Genomic DNA, 21,272 nt, shown 5'->3' with positions numbered 1-21,272 from the left:
AGTCAAAATGTTGAAAATTATGTTCAGGAATAGAGAAGTTTATTAGTTGAACAGAGTGAAGACACTAATACATATGTACATAAATGAAAATTAGGTTTGCAAATAAGGTGGCATTTTAAATGTGGGGAAAGTATAGCCTAGTTATTAAATAATCTTAAAAAAAAACTATTTACATGGACAAAGAAAGAAAGAAGGTGAGGGATAAACACTAGCTTACATCCCACTGGAAAATAATTTATTCAAGAATTAATGAATAAAAACCAGGGAGAAAACCTTAGGATTTTTTAGAAGAATATAGACAAATATTTATGATCTTAGCAAAAAAATGGTCTTAATTAAAAGAAAAGAAAAAGCTTAGATACAAAATCATGAAAGACAGATTTGACTACATAATAATGAAGCAATTCTTTATTATGAGAGACTAGTGACAGAAATATTCCTTTAAAGAAAAGAAATGCCATTAATAATACAGCTCATCTAAAACACCATAAGAAAAAGCTTACATACCAATTAAATAGGCAAGAAACATAGGAAATTCACAGAAAAATAGATGGCTAATTAATCTTTGAGTAGTTTTTTAAACTCATAAATAAATCAGAAAATACAAATTAAAACAAGATATTTTTCACAATCAGATTAGTAAAACATAAAAAATTTAAAAAACATAAAAGATTAGGGGCGCCTGGGTGGCACAGCGGTTAAGTGTCTGCCTTTGGCTCAGGGCGTGATCCTGGAGTTATGGGATCGAGCCCCACATCAGGCTCCTCTGCTGGGAGCCTGCTTCTTCCTCTCCCACTCCCCCTGCTTGTGTTCCCTCTCTCACTGGCTGTCTCTATCTCTGTCGAATAAATAAATAAAATCTTAAAAAAAAATAAAAAAATAAAAAACATGAAAGATTAATAATAGTTCATTTTAAGAAGGATGCACACATACTGGCATTCTTATGTCCTGCTAGTGAGAGTATTATTTAGCAAAGACTTTTTGGAGCATTCAATAACACAATCAAAGTTTTAAGCATGCACACATTTTTTAAAAAGACTTATTTATTTATTTTAGAGAAAGGGAGAGAGAGACAACACAAGTGGGAGGGTCAGAGGGAGAAAGAATCTCCAGTAGACTCTGTGCTGAGTGCGGAGCCCAATTCAGGGCTCGATCTCATGTCCCTGAGATCACGACCTGAGCCGAAACCACGACTTGGACTCTTAGATGACTTTGTCACCTAACATGCACACATTTTACCTGGAAGTTTCAACTCTAGAACTTTTTTCCTACAAAATTAACTCCACATGAGCCCTAAGTGAAAATGTATGACAGACTATAAATAATAAAATCAGTATGTAATCACCCTTTTTTTTTTACACATACTAACCTTTTCCTCAACTAGGTCCATTATCATCCTGACCCTGGCCTTTCTAATACTCTGTCAATATTGTTCTTTTTAGCATATATACATATATAAATATAATATATATATACATATATATATATAAAACAGAGTTTTTTCACGGTAACCATCAATAAAGATGTGGCTAGAGTTATAATATGCACAAATACAAACAGTACTAAAACATAATGCAAGAATTTCTAAACTTTGTTCAGATGTAGAATTCTGTGTTTGAATAGTAAGCATATAATGAAGCCATACTGTATACAGTATCACTGAGAGTGTTTGAAATCGGATCATCACTGCCACTCAATAACACTGGTAATGTGGAAAAAAGCCTGACTCACAGGATTTTTAAAGATGAAGTGAGTGGTATACAGAAAATGTTATGCACGGAGTCTGTCAATAGGTAGAAATTATAATTCTTATATCTCAAAAATCATTGGGTTATAGTATACATACGCAGGCTTTGTCTATGTAGATATTTGTCCATTTTAATTGGAACGCTTTGAAGACAATAATATTTTTAAGGAAAATTTTAGGAAATATGTTTTAATTTTTAGTAGCCTTCTCACAGTCTCTTCATGGGTCATTTTTATTTTGGTAATGTAACTTTTATGAACTATCCTGTGAAAATCATTATATCCATTTCCTCATTTATTTTTGAGCAACTGAGTTGCTTTTACAGTTCCCACAATAATTTCTATTAGTGTGGATTGCTATCTTTATCTTTTTGAACTATATTTTTGGTAAATATAGATGTGATAGGACAAAAATAATGGTATCAAATTGTATATTAATACCATATATTAGAGCACATGCAAATGTGTATTTTAGTAGATTAAAAATATAGTTTAAATATACTATCCTAGAAATTGGGTTGAGGACATATTAGAATATAAAAGTTAAAAATAAGCATCTCAGATCACCACTATGTTTCTCCCAATCTAGACTAATATTCACTCTGACATACCTCAATTTCTTAGTCATCACATAAAATGTTATTTATATTAAAATATATATTCTTTTTTTCAGAGAGGGTAACTCTCAGGAGAAGGGTAAAGGAATCTTTAGTAATATTAGAATCTCTGTCAAGGATATGATCAGCCAGCTATACCTAAGGAAATATTTTTAAGTATTTGGTGTATATTCATGCATTTATACAATAAAGGTTTACACTCCTCAAAAGAATTAGAGACAATTTTCATGTCACTCTGTCATTTAATTTTATGTCTCAAACTATGTTTATTAAGGTGCTTTTCTTGAGAAGTATTCCAGTTTAGCTTAACTAACTGAACCCCTGCTACCTACTATTTTGCTCCAAACATAAAAGATGCAAAAGAAAACAAACAAACAGCACTCTCCCCACTATCCACCCCCCAAAATCACTGGCTTCAAAATTCTTACAATGGCAGAAGAGATTGATATATAAATTGTTAAGAAACTGAGTGATAAAAGCCAAAAGCAGAGATGTCTACAGAGCATAGTATGGACATAAGGGAGTGGTAATCAACTAAACATGGAGAATTTAGGGAAAGTTTTTATGTATTTAATTCACTACCTGTCAATGATACCACTCTCCCTGATCAAATAGACATAATATATCTAGACAGTGACTAGACAAGTAATTGAACTGACTTTAAGGGGGAAAAAATGTGGACCTGAACCTGAGTCATATATTCACTTGCCTACCTGACCTCTCTGCTTAGATGTCTAGTTGTCACCTCAAATCTTAATATGTTCAAAACTGTGCTGTTGATATTCCACTCCCAAACCCATTTCTCTCTAGTCTTCTAAACTTGGTAATTGATCTCCATGTAGGTCAGGCCAAAAACCTCAGTGTATCTGCAAGTATGCTCATCTTCTAGAAATGTTCTTGCCCTGGATATCCACAGCTGTCTTCCTCAGGGTCTTCAACTGATGACTTCTCTAGCCTCCTTTTTCTTATGGTTATTCTTGTTTTTCTCGTTTTGCCTACCTCTGTTTTCTACCTTTTGTTATTCTCATTTATTTCTTATTATTTGTACTTCAGAAAATGACTCTAAGATGTTGACCTCATTAATTAGCATGAATTTTGCTTTTCCTTGAATAGTTGACTGATTAATGACTTATTATGTGTATCAAAAGAAACCACAGTATTCGACAATATTAAAATTCCAAAATGACATAAACCTTAGGTATCTTTAAAAAGAATCTTTCCTAGTAATTAAACTATAATTATACATATCATTGGAGAACAGGAGAAAAAAATCATCCCTTACTTTTAAGATTAAATTATTTCCTACAAATGTGATTTTATAAAATAAACAATTAATTTCAGATGAAGCTGTAAAGAATATCCAATGGGGAAAATACAGTCTCTTCAACAAATGGTGCTGGGAAAACTGGACAGCAACATGCAAATAATGAAATTGGACCACTTTTTTACACCATGCACACAAATGAATTCAAAATGGATTAAAGACCTAAATGTGAGATCTGAGACCATAAAAAAACCTAGAGGAGAACATAGGCAGTAACCTTTTTTATACCAGCCATAACAATTTCTTTCTAGATATGTCTCTTGAGGCAAAAGAAACAAAAGCAAAAATAAACCATTGGGACCTCATCAAGATAAAAAGTTTCTGCACAGTGAAGGAAATAATTAACAGAACTAAAAGGCAACCTACAGAATGGGAGAAGATATTTGCAAATGACAGATCTGATAAAACATCAATATCCAAATTTTATAAAGAACTTATATAACTTAACAACCCCAAAATGAATAATCCAATTATAAAGTGGGCAGAAGACATAAATAGACATTTTTCCAAAGAAACTTACAGATAGAAAACAAACACATGAAAACATAATCAGCATCACTGATCATCAGGGAAATGCAAATCAAAATTACAATAAAGTACTGCCTCACACCTGTCAGAATGGTTTAAGTCAAAAACACAAGAAAGCACAGGTGTTAGCCAGGATGTGGAGAAAAAGGAAGACTCATGCACTGTTGGTGAGAATGCAGACTGGTGCAGCCACCCTAGAAAAGAGTATGGAAGTTCCTCAAAAAGTTGAAAATAGAATTACCCTTAATCCAGCAATTGTACTACTAGGTATTTACCCAAAGAAAACAAAAATACTAATCCAAAGAGTTACATACCCTGATGTTTATAGCAGCATTATGTACAATAGCCAATTTATGAAACATCCTAAGTGTCCATTGATAGATGAATGGATAAAGATGAATGGAGATATATGAAGATGAAGGGAATATTACGCTAAGGGAAATAGAAATAAGTCGAGAAAGAAAAATACCATATGAATTCATTCATATGTAGAATTTAAGAAAGGAAGCAAAAGAAAGAGAGAGGCAAGCCAAGAAACAAACTCTTACTAATAGAGAACAAACTGATGGCTACCAGAGGGGAGGTGAGTGGAGGAATGGATTAAATAGGTGATGGGAATTAAGGAGTGCAATTGTGATGAGCATTGTGTTATATGAAAGTGTTGAACCACTATATTGTACATCTGAAACTAATATTACACTGTACACTAACAAACTGGTAGTTAAATAAAAATTTTAAGGATCTAAGTTAAAAATGTGCACAAATAACAAAACTATTCCTTGCAGAACTATTAGAAATGTTATCAAATAAATCTCTTGCAACACTATTTCATGTTCAACTCTGTTTATTATGAACGATTATGTCAAAGAATCAATGCATTTGGACGATCACCTTATATGAAAATAACTGCAATAAATAAACTGTTTCTGAGGTATTTAAACTAACTCCCAATGAATTATAGACATATTGAAATTGACTATTGAAACTGTGAAAACAATGTTACTTTGTAAAATTTAGTCCCATACCACCAGTCGCGCTTGGGTAATACAGAGGTAGCATTAGTGGAATTTATGAAGTCTTTTATGCAAGGTTATTGCCCATCTGCTAACTGAAATGGAAGGTATGTGACTTGTCAGAACTCAGTTTTCTTGCATATAGCATGTAAATAATAAAATAATTTTTTGAATATTACTTTGATAATGCTTGCCAAATTCTTTTCTTTAGTGCTATATTGAGTTAATTTTTAATGAATACATATGTACTGAAGAACTAGGTTTCAATTTAGACATATTTCCTAATATATATAACTATTTTTTTGATAGATTCACATTATTATTTATCATATGTTCCATCAGGTTAGAAAAGGAAGGGTAAACACACTTATTTATTTATTTATTTATTTATTTAATTTATTTATTTAAGATTTTTAAATTTACTTATTTGAAAGAGAGAAAGAGAGCATACAGAGAGAGAGGGCGTCCTCAGGATCCTGGGATCATGACCTGATCCAAGGGCAGATGCTTAACCAACTGAGCCACTGAGGTGCCCCAACACACTTTTTTTTTTTAAGATTAAATATAACATTTAGTATAGTGATCTAAAAAAATCCAAAGGAAGAAATATGAAAGATAATTTTTAAAGTGACATTTCACTAATTTTAAAATTCTAATTGCATAGGCATTAAAATGAATAGTAAATTCATTTTTAATTGGTAATTTATCCCATTAATAAGTAAAAGAAAACATAGGGGGAAATGTCAATTTTACCTCAATAAGTATTTGTATTGATAACCATTTGAAGTTCTTTATAGCTTAATGAGGTCTGTTCTATAAAGTAATTAGATCAAGAAAAATTGCATTGATTGTTAGAAAATCCTCTGTTTCTAAACTTAATGACATTTTGTAAAATTTATTAACCTTCCATTGCATTCCAGGTTCTGTCTTAGACCCAGGGAGAAAGATGAACAAAACAAGAATAATTCTGCCTTTATAATATTTCAACTTTATTGAGAAGATGGGCACAATTAAATATAAATTAAAATTATGATACAGGAACGTCTCTTGATCTTTCTGGTGTTAAGTTTAACATATTCCATACCAATCTTTCATAAAGAACATTGAAGCAATTTGACTAGATTAAGAAATAAAAGTGATGTAAACTAGTCATTTTACTTTTGTACACAAATCTTGGGAAGTTGGTAATTTGGGCAATATGTAACTCAACTTAGTTTATTGCTTATATCTTTATCACAGTAGTCTGTGGGAAAGTCTTCTCTTAAGCACAAGCAATACTTTGTTTTACTTTTTTTAAAATTATTTTTATTTTGTTATATTAGTCACCGTACAGTACATCCCCAGTTTTTGATGCAATGTTCCATGATTCATTATTTGTGTATAACACCCAGTACACCATGCAATATGTGCCCTCCTTAATACCTATCACCGGCCTATCCCAATCCCCCACTTTTATGGGGGGATTTACTTTTTGATGCTTATGCAATAACCATAAATATTGTGCAAAGGACATCAGCTGTGTTTGAGGTAGAAGTATAATAGTACCTCCTTTCCATCCAAAACAGTCCTTTCCACTCCAGACAAGTCTATGGATTGTACTCTACTTCTGCCATGTTTGTACCAATCTCCAATTTGACACTAAACCTCATCTAGATCTAATATGACATATAGTTCACCTTTTGCTGTACTGAACTGTTAATTGTCATTTATTCCAACAAATTCCTCAAGACCCAAAGGGGAGTAAATTCAATTGGTCTCACCTGCCAACAGTGCAGACTTGCCATCTAATGACAACAGAAGGTAACTATAGATTAAAAAAGAAAGAAAGAAAGAAAAACTATCTACAATATTTATGAAACACTCTAAAACACTGACAAAGATACAAAGATGAATAAGAGATTGAATTTGAGCAAAAGGGCTCAAATACAGTGAGGGAGAGAAGACAAACAACTAATTTTAAGACAAAATGACTTTTTTAGAAGGTAGAAAGAGTCATATAATATATGCTGAGAGAACACAGAAGGATGAAGAATGAATTCTGACAAGTAGATGATGGAAGTCTTGATTGTAACAGATGGGATTTAAACTGCTTTCCTGTAAAACTAGTAGAGTCTTAAGGGTCAGGATATTGGGAAACAGGTTTGCAAGTTTACTAGATTTATACATAGTAATGGAAGAGCTGTGCATTTAGGGGAAAGTCTATGGCTGATATAATATGAAAGATTGGGAGGGACTATGTTAATCTTAACATTAGAAAAATCAAGAGTTATTCTTATACCAAAATTTTAATATGTATTTAATTGTTTGCATTTTCTCAACAAAGATTAAATATCAGGAAGTCAGAACTGTTCTGTTCACCTGTGTGCCCTACATTTAAGATAGAACCTGGCAGGCAATGGGGAGTTCAAAAATGTTATGAAATATCTACTGGCTATAAGGAAGGTGGACTGGAGAGGAATACCTTTGGGGAGAAACCCCACTATATTCCTCTTTTTTCACAGGGTCTAGAAGAGTGTACTGATTGACATCTACCATGGATTCAGTTAATATTTGTTTGAATGTTAATTACTGCAAAGGTATTTAGGAAATTTGATTATAGAAAAGTCTAGGAATATTTAGAAATTCTTTCTTTCTTTCTTTCTTTCTTTCTTTCTTTCTTTCTTTCTTTTGGGGGGGAGGAATGTGTATGGGTGGGGGCAGGGCAGAAGGAGAGAAAGAAAATTTTAAGCAGGCTCCACGCCTAGTACTGAGCTGAACACAGGGCTCAATCTCACAACCTGAGATCATGACCTGAGCCAAAATCAAGAGTCGGACGCTTAACCAACTGAACCACCCAGGCACCCCTAAAAGTTGTTTCTTTAATCCATAAGCACCAGGGCACATCATTGAATATTTTTGAGATTCAATGGCAGACACTACTAAATCAATGTTCAATACTCAATTATTATTTCTTCCTTAATAATAGAGCCTCAATTTTTATTCACAGCAGCACATTCAAGGAATAACTTTTCTCCATCTTCTTTCCATCCAAAATAGTCAAATGACAGTCCTGGCCAATGAGATAAAGCAGAAGCAAATAGATGGTGCTTGTAGAGGCCCTTTAAAGGTAGCATACAGGGATGGCTTGCCCCTTGGCCCTTCCTAGTTATGGTTGCAGCCCAATTGTGAACATGGAAAGTCACATCACTTTTTAGAAGTGGTATAGCAGAACACAAAAAATGAGACCAACTTCCTGATGTCATCATGGAACTATCTTAACAACCCTGGACTGATATATTCTAATATTTTTATTTATGTGAGAAAAATAAAACCATAATTTGCTAAATCATTTATCCTCTGGTTTCGATTATTTGGAACGAAACAATTCTGAAATTATAAGGGCACTGAGTAAAATGGCCTAAATTAGAAAGTCAACACCATTGTATGTGGCAAGGAATGGATCGAACTCTGGAGGTGTTTGCAAGAAGAAACTAGCTATATTGTATGGTTGGTTACTAAGGCTCAATCACACTTTTGCCACTGTCGAGCTGCTCTTTCCCCCATTACTCTCCAACAAGTCCATGTCCAACGTTACTGTCTTTGTTTAACTTCTATTCAGAATCAATCCCTGTTTCCAGTGCTTATTTTGTTCATGTTACTATTGTTTCCACAACCTCCAAATCCCTTCCTTGGTGAACAAAACCTCAATTTTTCTTTCTAGAAACCAGCTATATCCTGTGCTGGGTGTGTGCTATGATGGTTTAAAACAATAATAGCTATTTGGTTCTGTTTTGCACGATACTTGTTTTCCCTGGTTTCCATGCTGCTAACAACACCCATGTCACCCATTCTTGCCAATGAAACATCAGGGAGAAAGAATCTGCTTGAGAATCCCTAGAAATGTTTTCTTTCATTGATAAATGAAGAGAGCTCTTTTAGAAATGAATTTTATTCTTTCACCCTCTTCCTTCTGTTTTTAAATGAACTCCTAGTCCTTGAATCTATGCCCATCATCTTGGGACTAAGAGGCAATAAACGCAAGCATGGAATGAATGTCAGCATGCTGCTGATGGGAAAATACTGGGTCATTCTTAGTGAATCGAAGCCTCAAACCACCTTGCTTTAGAATTCATGTCTTATTTTAAAATATACCTCTTATTTGCTAAAACTATTGACCAGTTCAGAAAACAAATATTTACTAGGTTTTTACTGTGCACTAGCTGATTTCTATAAAGTATTATCTAATATTTAAATCACTGTATTACATACAAAGAAAGAGAGGCTAAGAACATCAAAGTAACATGTCTGAAGTTGCTCAGGTAAGAGGCATATGTTACTTAACTTAGGTAGCACAAGTTTCTTACATTTCATTGAAGATACCTATGAATTGTATCTAAACCCATTCATAAAACAAATGGTTTGCATTTTTCTTTTACCTTGAGGTTTTAGAAATAAATGATCAATGAATCTCATTAATAGAGACGGTAATTTATCTAATCATAAATCTACAAGAAAGATCCAAGGTGATCATTTGTCGGTTTACATAGTTAAGGTTTACCCTTTCTTGTTAGAGACAAAGTGAAGTTGGTCAGGTGGTACACTCTTTTTTTTTTCAAAAATTTTTAAAAGATTTATTTATTTATTTATTTATTTATTTATTTACTTACTTACTTACTTACTTATCAGAGAGCAAGAGAGAGTCAACAAGCAGGGGAGCAGCAGGCAGAGGGAGAGGCAGGCTCCCCACTGAGCAAGGAGCCCAGATGCAGGACTGGGGTCATGACCTGAGCTGAAGGCAGAAACCTAACAGACTGAGCCACCCAGCTGCTCCTTGGTTCACTCCTTTTAAGTGTTCTAATTTGGTTTGTGGCACTTGGCTTTTCATTTCCCTCTTCACCACAAAAGTTGTCTTCTCTGAAGAAATTATGTAAATAAGAGAGTGAAAGTAGGACTTGTTCCTTTGACACAGATTAGTCAAAGGTCTTCATTACTGTGGTTCTTAGGTAATTTGCAAAAGATACAATTCATAAATAACTGAGAAATATTCTTTAAAAAAAAGATTTTACTTACGTATTTATTATTTATATATTTATTTATTTATTTATTTATTTATTTAGAGATAGCAGGCCGGTGGGGGAGGGACAGGGAGAGAGAGAGAGAATCTCAAGAACACTCTGCACTGAATGTACAGCCCAAGATCATGGCCTGAGCTGAAATCAAGAGTGAAACACTCAACGGACTGAGTCACCCATGTGCCCTGAGAAATAGTCTTATTGAAATGTTTCCTGATTGTTGATTATCTTCCATTGTTTTAATTTTATTGAAATATGACTTTGTAGAAACAAAATAATTTTAGATTGTTTTCAAGAATACACTTCATTTGATTTATTTAAAATAAAAATAAATTAAAAAGATTTCTGGGGTCTTACTTAACAAACCTGCTGTTTTTGATCCAATTGAGTCTTCATAAGGAGACAGGTTTTCTCATTCCCTGGAATAACATTTTTAAAGCATGTGTGACCATTTTCTCCAATTCTTTTAATGATTGATATTTAATAATTTTCAAATTACCTATTTCTCTATTAAAATTCTATAACATGAATTAACAATATTTTTATTTTTTATTACTATCTTTAGAATCTCCATTTTAACAGATTTTTGAGCAATATCATGGTTTATAAATTTCTCAAATAGAGTTTATTTACATATTTCTCATTTGGTTAATAAGCAAACTTATTTTCTCAGTAACATTATAAATATTATTATAATATTTAGAAAAATAATAGAAGTTTCCAATTTTAATAATCTGCATAGAAATTATTAGATATGATATACATTAAAAACTAGTACAGTTTATTTATTCCCTGATTTGAATACAATATTTAACCTCTACCTTCTTTGAGTTCCCTACAGAGATTTTCTTGGGTGTACCACTTCTTTCTATGTAAGCAAATAATTCATTGTTAGTACATTTCTTGGTTGGAGGTGAAAACAGTGCAAATATGTGGAACTAGTTATAAATTAGGGCTTAGCTTATTGCAAGTTCACTGTATTCTTATGTAATATATTCACCTGACTTTTAAAAATGCAACTTTGTTCTCAGGTTAATATGAGTAATTTAAAATTATATTTAGAAAAAAAAGAGTTGCACCTGAAAAACATCAGTTCAGAAGTCTATGAACTTATTTAAAGAGAAAAAATTTAAAAATTAGATAATAACTGTGTCAAATATCCAAGTACAAACAATAAATTAAGAATAAGCTGTAGTATTTGTGAACATTCAGTGGATTAGAGCTTCATTATTAGAACTCCCCTATCAGTGGTTAAGTAGTATAACTCTGATCTACAGAGTTAAAATATTTACTCTGAGTATACTTAATTGGAAAATTAATTTGGGAAACAAAAACTCTAGTGTAAATCTTAACATACACAAAATGTCTCTAAACTGCAAGTAAATATTATTTTCCCTGATAATTTTATCAATTAAAATGTAAAAGAATAAATATGAAATAATAATCATCACTTATTTCAAACGTTGATTCCTTGATTATACAGCACAAGATATATATGGCTGACATTATATTTGTGCATGAGTTTGTGTGCATATATGGAAATTACATACATTACATATTTTGTATTTATATATATTTATATGTGTATAAATTTACATCAGATCAGAAGAGCTCTCTCTCTTTCTCTGAATAGATGTATGTATCTGTATGTATATATGTTTTGTACAAAACATATCTAGACAGCAAGCTCAGTTTCCTTCCTTTGAAAATATCATATAGGCAATATAACCTTGTCTAGTTAATTTTTTACCATTTTTTCTTTAAGTTGGAGCATAACACACAACAAAAATTCTTTAAAGGATTTAGTTTATATCAGTGGGTTAATGAATATTTTTTTGGTACTAGAATGAAATTTATTTCAGCATACAAATTAGCATTTAGCTGCCAGTTAGTGGTTAATGGGGTTATAAATCTGATAGTTGTAATGATTGTTTCACATCTTGTTAAACCATTAATAAGGATTCATAAAACCCTGTTGAAAGTTAAGCTTTTTTTGTTTATAGAGGCTATCATTATGAAAACAATAAAGGATTCATTCATTAAATTCACTAAACAGCAATATTTCAGAGACAAATTAGTAGATTATAATTATTAGGTAGAACCAAGCAATATTATTATTTAAGAACATAAAATCCAGCATTTCATGCATTTTGGTAGCATATTAATTGTCATGGTTACATGGAGTTATTAATTAGTTGGTTTTACTTTAGAAATCTACAGACATACTATAGTATTTGTGTTGTTTATGAAAGGGAGGGAGAGGGAAGGGAAAACACTAACTTTAAAATGAACATTTATTTTGATAACAGTCAGTTTATTTTTTTTGTACAAATGGCAAACCGAGATTAAAGTAGAAATTGATTTCCTCACATAATAGGAAGTCCAGAGAGAGGAAGACTTCATAGTTGTTTGATTTGATAGCTCAGTGACTTTACAGGATCCAGGGTCTTTACATTTTTCCACTTTGATTCGCTATTTCCCATTCTAGCATTGGCTTCATTATTGCACAAGATCACATCTAGAATTGATACCTCTCTTCACAGTGAGGCAACTTTCCTCAGGTGCTTCCTAATATATCAAACTTCAAACCACACTACCAGATTTGGGTACATGTTTTTCCTGAAGATTTCATTAGAAAAGGAAATGGAATTTCTAAGATTGACTTAGATGCATCATCTGCAGTTAGATCATGGTTGAAAGTCAACATTAATATTTAGCATAATCTTAAACTTTTTATGATATTGGTAATATACATAGATTGTTTACTATGAACAATCAATTCATTTTGATATTTTTCAAGTTTATTCCTTAAATTCACCTGGGAAATAAAAATAATGATTGTCTAAACCATATTTTTCTAGCCCTGTAACATGAGCATAGAGTAAAAATGGAAGGTTTTTTTTTTTTCTCCTTAAGACTCCAAATCTAGGAAAAGAGTTCAAATACTGAGCCAAAACGATGACAAATATATACTAGGGAGTGTTGTAGATGATCTGAATGACATGGTAGTACATATGAGGCATCTCTAGACTTTCTTTGATTTTATATACTAACTTCAAAAAAAAGTCCTCAATTTATCCTGTCATGGTACAATGAAAAGTGACCTAAGATTGCAAAGCTGACATTATAAATTTTAATATGCTTCTCATATTTACAGTGGTTGCAAATTGATTTTTTTCTTTTGGATTTTTGCCCATTAACTTGTGGTCAAGGTGAACTGCATACAAGCAAAAGGTGAACTTCAAAAAAAAACATTAAAATTTTTACTTTTTTATTTTTACTTAAAAGCAAGCAGTTGGTGAAAGAAGAAGAAATAGATGAAAGCTTTGGTAGACTATATGAAGCATTTCTGGATCCTATCTAGAATCTTAGTGGTACTGCATTCTTGTGAACACAGCACTGAATTCTAAATAAACTGACCTGGCTTCAGTTTAAGTGGACCTTTCTGGAAGTAGCTGAAGCTCCCTGAGCCTCACCCTCTCACATGTAACAGATGTCAGTTTCCATGCTTCTTCATACACCTGATGTAAAAATACAATATTAAAGAGCTTTGTGAACCATAAATTTATACCCCAATATTTTGTTCTTTAGAAGCTGATAACTAGGGGCACCTGGGTGGCACAGCGGTTAAGCGTCTGCCTTCGGCTCAGGGCGTGATCCCGGCATTCTGGGATCGAGCCCCACATCAGGCTCCTCTGCTGGGAGGCTGCTTCTTCCTCTCCCACTCCCCCTGCTTGTGTTCCCTCTCTCACTGGCTGTCTCTCTCTCTGTCAAATAAATAAATAAAATCTTTAAAAAAAAAAGAATCTCAGGTTTCATAAACAACACAAATAATGCATGACTGTTAACATCAAAACACATAATATTTATACTTCATTCTTGTTTTAGAAAACTTTTTCTGTTTTGGAAAAGTTATATATGACAATAGCTGTAGCCGGCCTCCAGAGTGATCTCTAAATTTGCATATGCCTATAGTTATAAAAGAACTAGAGCTCCTGGAATTTCAGTACTATTTAATACTCATGGCTTGGGGAGGCAGAAAGAAGCTATAAAAATAGGTAGATGTAAAATAAAATGTGTGTATATACTTAACATATATATTTTTTCCCACACATACCCACATATGTATACTCTTCTTTGAGATAACTCATTAAGAAATACAAGGAAGAAATTAAAGAGGAACAAGAACAAAGAGGATGTTGGTAAAATCTATCTACCATAGATAAGAAAAGAAAAAAAACTACCTTTACGAGTATTTGAACCACCGAGGGAAGGAAAAAAAGAGTTTGGGTATCACTGTCTCTGGCCCTGCATCCTAAAAGCAGTGATGGTGCAAGTCAAAAAGTAATAAGGAATGAAGAGAGAGAGAGAGATGGGGGGAGAGGAAGATTTTGCGTACAGATGAGTAAATTTTTAGTTTTATATAGAGATTGAACTTTCATCACTTTGACAATGTAAAAAATCATCTCCATATGTTTGAATTATACACAATATTCACCTCAAAGAAAATGCAATATACAAAACTGGGATAATGTAATATGCAAAGATAAGAATCTAATTTGTCCATTTATACAAATAATTCAATAAACATCATGGAAAGATTTAAATTAAGAAATTGCATTTTTGGGGGGGGCGCCAGGGTGGCACAGCAGTTGGGTGTCTGCCTTCGGCTCAGGGTGTGATCCTGGCGTTATGGGATCGAGCCCCACATCAGGCTCTTCTGCTATGAGCCTGCTTCTTCCTCTCCCACTCCCCCTGCTTGTGTTCCCTCTCTCGCTGGCTGTCTCTATCTCTGTCGAATAAATAAATAAAATCTTTAAAAAAAAAAGAAATTGCATTTTTTAAGAAAGAAAAGCTACATAACATATAATAAAAATTAGAAGTAAAGGAGAATTTTTCATATTTGGAGTAAGGAATAAATTATTTCTGATTTTCCAAATAATAATCACTAACATTGATATAGCATTTATAATATGCCAACATTGTCCTCAGTATTTTGTTAGTTTGCTTTAATTCCAGTGTAAACATATAGTGTTATATTCATTTCAGGTATAAAATATAGTGTTTCAACAATTGCATATATTACACAGTGCTCATCAAGATAAGTGTATTCTTAATCCTCTTCATCTATTTCACCCATTCTCCCACCCACCAAGCCTCAGGTAACCATCTGTTTGTACTATATACTTTGGTTTTGGTTCATTAAATGTGTTTTGTTTTGTTTTGTTTCCTTTGTTCATTTGTTTTGTTTCTTAATTTCTGCACATGAGTGAAATCATATGGTATCTGTCTTTCTCTGACTGGCTTATTTAGCTTAGCTTCATACTCTCTAGTTCCATCCATGCCATTGCAAATGGCAAGATGTCATTCTTTTTTTATGGCTGAATAATACTTTATTGTGTATATATATATATATATATATATATATATATATATATATACCACATCTTCTTTATCCATTCATCTATTGATGGACATTTAGAGTGCATCCATAATTTGGCTATTGTAAATAATGCTGCAACAAACATAGGAGTGTATGTATCCCTTTGAATTACTGCTTTTGTATTCTTTGGGTAAATAACCAGTAGTGCAATTATTGGATCATAAAGTAGTTCTATTTTTCATTTTTTGAGGAGCCTCCATACTGTCTTTTACAGTGGATGCACCAGTATGCTTGCCCACCAACAGTGAACAAGAGCTCCTTTTCCTCAACACTCTTGTAAACACTTGTTTCTTCTGTTGTTGATTTTAGCCTGACAGGTAGGAGGTGATACCTTATTGTGGTATTATGTTGCATTTCCCTGATGATGAGTGATGCTGAGCATCTTTTAATGTGTCTCTTGGCCAGCTGGATGTTTTCTTTGGAGAAATGTCTGTTCACGTCTACTGCCAATTTTAGTTGGATTATTTGTTCTTTGGGTGTTGAGTTGTATAAGTTCTTTATATATTTTGGATACTAACCCTTTATCAGACATGTCTTTACCAAATATCTTCCCCCATTCAGTAGATTGTTTTTTAGTTTTGTTGGTTATTTCCTTCGCTCTGCAGAGGTTTTTTTATTTTGATGTAGTTCCAATAGTTTATTTTTGTTTTTATTTTCCTTGCTTCAGGAAAAATATCTTAAAAAGTGTTATTACAAGGGCATCAGGGCAGTACAGTGGCTTAAGTGTCCAACTCTTGGTCTCCACACAAGTCCTGGTCTCATGGGTTGTCTGATTGAGCCCTGCATCAGGATCCGTGCTTAGCATGGAGTCTGCTTGAGCTTCTCTCTCCCTTTCCTCTGCTCCTACCCTCCCCCCACTTTCTTTCTCTCTCAAATAAATAAATACATCTTAAAAATCAGTTATCACAGCCAATGTCAGATAAATTACTGTCTGTGCTCTCTTCTCATATTTTTATGGTTTTGCATCTCACATTAAATCTTTAATCTGTTTTGAGTTTATTTTTGTGTATGGTTTAAGAAGGTGGTCCAGTTTCATTCTTTTGCATAGATGACCAGTTTTCCTAATACAACTTGTTGAAGAGACCTTTTCCCATTGAATATTCTTCCCTTCTTTGTCAAAGATTAATTGAGCATATAATTATGGGCTTATTTCTGGGTTTTTTCCTCTGTTCCATTGATTTATGTGTCTATTTTTGTGCCAGTACCATACTGTTTTGATTAGTATAGCTTTTTAGTATACCTTGAAGTTTGGAATTGTGATACTTTCAGTTTCATTTTTCTTTTTCAAATTGCTTACTTGGGGTCTTTTGTGGTTCCATACAAACGTTAGGATTGTTAGTTCTACTTCTGTAAAAAATGCTGTTGATATTTTGATAGTTACTGCATTAAATGTATAGATTGCTTTGGGCGGTATAGACATTTTAACAATGTTTCCTCTTCCAATTCATAAGCATGGAATGTCTTTCCATTTCTTTAGATCATCTTCAGTTTCCTTCATTGATGTTTTATAGTTTTAGTAATCAGGACTTTCACCTCCTTAGGTAAGTTTATTCCTAAGTATTTTATTATTTTTGGTGAAATTGGAAATGGATTTTTTAAAAATTTCTCTTTCTGCTGCTTCATTTTAATAAGTGTATAGAAATGCAATGGATTTGTGGACATTGATTTTATATCTTGTGACCTTACTGAATTCATTTATCATGTCCAGGAGTTTCTTGATGGAGTTTTTAAGGGTTTGCTATATATATTATCATATCATCTGCAAATAGAGTTTTACTTCTTCCTTAGCAATCTTTATGCCTTTTATTTTTTTCTCTTGAATGATTGTTGTGGCTAGGACTTTCAGTACTATGTTGAATAAAAGAGGTGAGACGGACATCCTTGTCTTGTTCCTGAACTTTGGGGAAAAGCTTTCAGTATTTCCCCCAAATAATATGATTTTTTGCTGTGGGTTTTTCATAAATGACCTTTATTATGTTGAGTATGTTTCCTCTAACCCTATTTTACTGAGGGCTTTTATCATGAATGGATGTTGTACTCCCTCTATGGAAATGATCATATGGTTTTTATCCTTTCTCTTTTTGATGTAATGTATCACATTGATTGATTTGTGAATATTGAACCACCTTTGCATCCCAAGAATAAATCCCACTTGAGTGTGGTGAATGATTTTTCTTAAAGTATTTTTGTTTCATTTTGCTAATATTTTGTTGAGGATTTTCACATCTATGTTCATCAGAGATATTAACCTGTAGTTCTCTCTCTCTCTCTCTCTCTTTTTCCTGTTTTGGAATCAGGATAATGCTGCCCTCCTAGAATGAATTTGGAAGTTTTCCTTTCTCTTCTATTTTTTGGGAAAAAATTGAGAAGAATAGGTATTAACTCTTCTTTAAATGTTTGGTAGAATTCTTCTATGAAACCCTCTGGTCTGGACTTTTGTTTTTTTGGGAGTTTTTGATTACTGATTAAATTTCATTCCTGGTAATCAGTCTATTCCAATTTTCTTTCTTCCTGCTTCAGTTTTGGTAGGTTATATGTTTCTAGGAATTTATCCTTTTCTCCTAGGTTTTTCAATTTGTTGGCATAAAGTTTTTCATAATATTATCTTACAATTGTTTGAATTTCCCTGGTATTGGTTGCTATTTCTTCTCCTTCATTTCTAATTTTGTTTATAAGTGTTCTCTCTCTCTCTCAATGAGTAACACTAAATGTTTATCAATTTTATTGTTCTTTTCAAAGAACCAGCTCCTGGTTTTATGACTCTGTTCTAATTGGGTTTTATTGTTGTTATTGTTTGTTTGTTTTAGTTTCTTGTAATTTATTTCTATTTCAATCTTTATTATTTCCTTCTTTATTCTGGTTTTGGATTTTATTTTTTCTTCTTTTTCTAGCTTCTCCAGGTATAAGGTTGAGCTGTTTATGAAAGTTTTCTTGTGTTCTTGAGGTACGTCTGTGTTTCTATAAACTGCCCTCTTAGAACCCCTTTTGCTGTATACCAAAGATTTTGGATCATTATGTTTTTTCTTTTCTTTCTTTCCTTTCACTTCTCTTCTCTTCCCACTTTTCTTTCTTCTCTTTTCATTTTTCTTTTTTTATAATACTTTTATTATGTTATGTTAGTCACCATACAGTATATCCTTAGTTTTTGATGCAATGTTCCATGATTCATTATTTGCATATAACACCCAGTGCACCATGCAATATGTGCCCTCTTTAATACCCATCTCTGGCCTATTCCAATCCCCCACCCCCCTTACCCTCTGAAGCCCTCAGTTTGTTTCCCAGAGTCCACAGTCTCTCAAGGTTCATTCCCCCATCTGTTTACCCCCCTTCATTCTTCAGTTCCTTCTCTACCAATCTTCCTATTTCTTAAGTTCAATAAATGAGTGAAACCGTATAATAATTGTCTTTCTCTGCTTGACCTAATTCACTTAGCATAATCTCCTCCAGTCCCGTCCATGTTGCTGCAAATGTTGGGTAATCGTTCTTTCTGATGGCTGAGTAATATTCCATTGTATATATGGACCACATCTTCTTAATCCAGTTATCTGTTGAAGGGCATCTCAGCTCCTTCCACGATTTAGCTATTGTGGACAACGCTGCTATGAACATTGGGGTGCATATAGCCCTTCTCTTCACTACGTTTGTATCTTTGCGGTAAATACCCAGTAGTGCAATTGCTGGATCATAGGGTAGCTTGATTTTAACTTTTTAAGGGACCTCCACACTGTTTTCCAAAGTGGCTGTACTTGCATTCCCACCAACAGTGTAAGAGGGATCCCCTCTCTCCACATCCTCTCCAACATTTGTTGTTTCCTTTCTTGTCAGTTTTTGCCATTCTAACTGGCGTAAGGTGGTATCTCAAGGTGGTTTTGATTTGAATTTCCCTGATGGCTAATGATTCTGAACATTTTTTCATGTGTCTGTTAGCAATTTGTATGTCTTCATTGGAAAAGTGGCTGTTATTATCTTCTGCCCATCTTTTGATTTGCTCAGTTTTTTTGACTGTTGCCTTGGCTGTGCAGAACGTTTTAATCTTGATGAAGTCCCACAAGTTCATTTTTTCTTTTGTTTCTCTTGCCTTTGGAGATGTGTCATGAAAAAATTTGCTGTGGCTGATGACGTAGAGGTTGCTGCCTATGTTCTCCTCTAGAATTTTGATGGATTCCTGTCTCACATTGAGGTCTTTCATCCATTTTGAGCTTATCTTTGTGTATGGTGTGAGAGAGTGCTCAAGTTTCATTCTTTTGCATGTAGCTGTTCAATTTTCCCAGCACCATTTATTGAAGAGACTGTCTTTTTTCCACTGGATGTTTTTTTCTGCTTTGTCAACGATTAGTTGTCCAAAGAGCCGAGGGTCCATTTCTGGGTTCTCGATCCTGTTCCATTGGTCTATGTGTCTGTTTTTGTGCCAGTACCATGCTGTCTTTGCAATCACAGCTTTGTAGTATAGCTTGAAATCTGGCAACGTGATGCCCCCAGCTTTGTTTTTCCTTTTCAACAATTCCTTGGCAATTCGGGGCCTTTCTGGTTCCACACAAATTTAAGGGCTGTTTTTTCCAGCGCTTTTAAAAAATGTCATTGGTATTTTGAAAGGGATGGTGCTGAAAGTGTAGATTGCTGTGGGTAGCATAGACATTTTAACTATGTTAATTCTTCTGATCCATGAGCATGGAATACTTTTGCAACTTTTTGTGTCTTCTTCAATATCTTTCAAGAGTGACCTGTAGTTTCTAGAATATAGATCCTTTACCTCTCTGGTTAAGTTAATTCAGAGATAACATGTGATTTTTGGTGCTATTGTAAATGGAATGGATTCCCAAATTTCTCTTTTTTCAGTCTTATTGTTCATGTATAGAAATGCAACTGATTTCTGAGCATTGATTTTGTATCCCACCACATTACTGAATTGCTCTATAAGGTCTAGAAGTTTGAGGGTGGAGGCTTTTGGGTTTTCCATATACTGTATCATGTCATCTGTGAAGACAGACAGTTTGACTTCTTCTTTGCCGATTTGGATACATTTTATCCCTTTTTGTTGTCTGATTGCCGTTGCAAGGACTTCTAGTACTATGTTGAATAATAATGGAGAGAGTAGGCATCCTTGTTGTGTTCCTGATCTTTAGGGAAAGGCTTCCAGCTTTTCCCCATTGAGAATGATATTTGCTGTAGGCTTTTCATAGATTGTTTTTATGAAATTGAGGAATGTACCTTCTATCCCTACACTCTGAAGGGTTATAAGCAGGAAACGATGCTGTATTTTGTCAAATGCTTTTTCTGCCTCAATTGAGAGGATCATATCATTCTAGACGCTTTTCTTGTTGGTATGATCTATCACACTGATTGATTTGTGAATGTTGAACCACCCTTGCTTCCCAGGTATGACTCCCACTTGGTCGTGATGGATAATCCTTTTAATGTACTGTTGGATCTTATTAGCTAGGATCTTGTTTGGAATTTTGGCTTCCATATTCACCAGGGAAATTGGTCAGTAATTCTCCTTTTTGATTGGGTCTTTGCCTGGTTTGGGGATCAAGGTAATACTGGCCT

General features: G+C 33.5%; 1 protein-coding gene across 5 annotated transcripts in view; it reads left to right on the top strand.

Annotated features, from left to right (window-relative positions):
* The window catches only part of CNTN5 (contactin 5), a 1,325,220-nt gene that overhangs the window by 117,625 nt on the left and 1,186,323 nt on the right, over positions 1–21,272 (top strand). The gene's annotated exons all lie outside the window — the stretch shown is intronic.

The sequence above is a fragment of the Ursus americanus genome, chromosome 16 (assembly GCF_024610735.1).
Source record: "Ursus americanus isolate L20-20 chromosome 16, mUrsAme1.1.p, whole genome shotgun sequence".
NCBI classification, from domain to species: domain Eukaryota; kingdom Metazoa; phylum Chordata; class Mammalia; order Carnivora; family Ursidae; genus Ursus; species Ursus americanus.
Note: the sequence above shows the minus strand (reverse complement) of the source record. Positions and strands in the feature narration are given on the sequence as shown.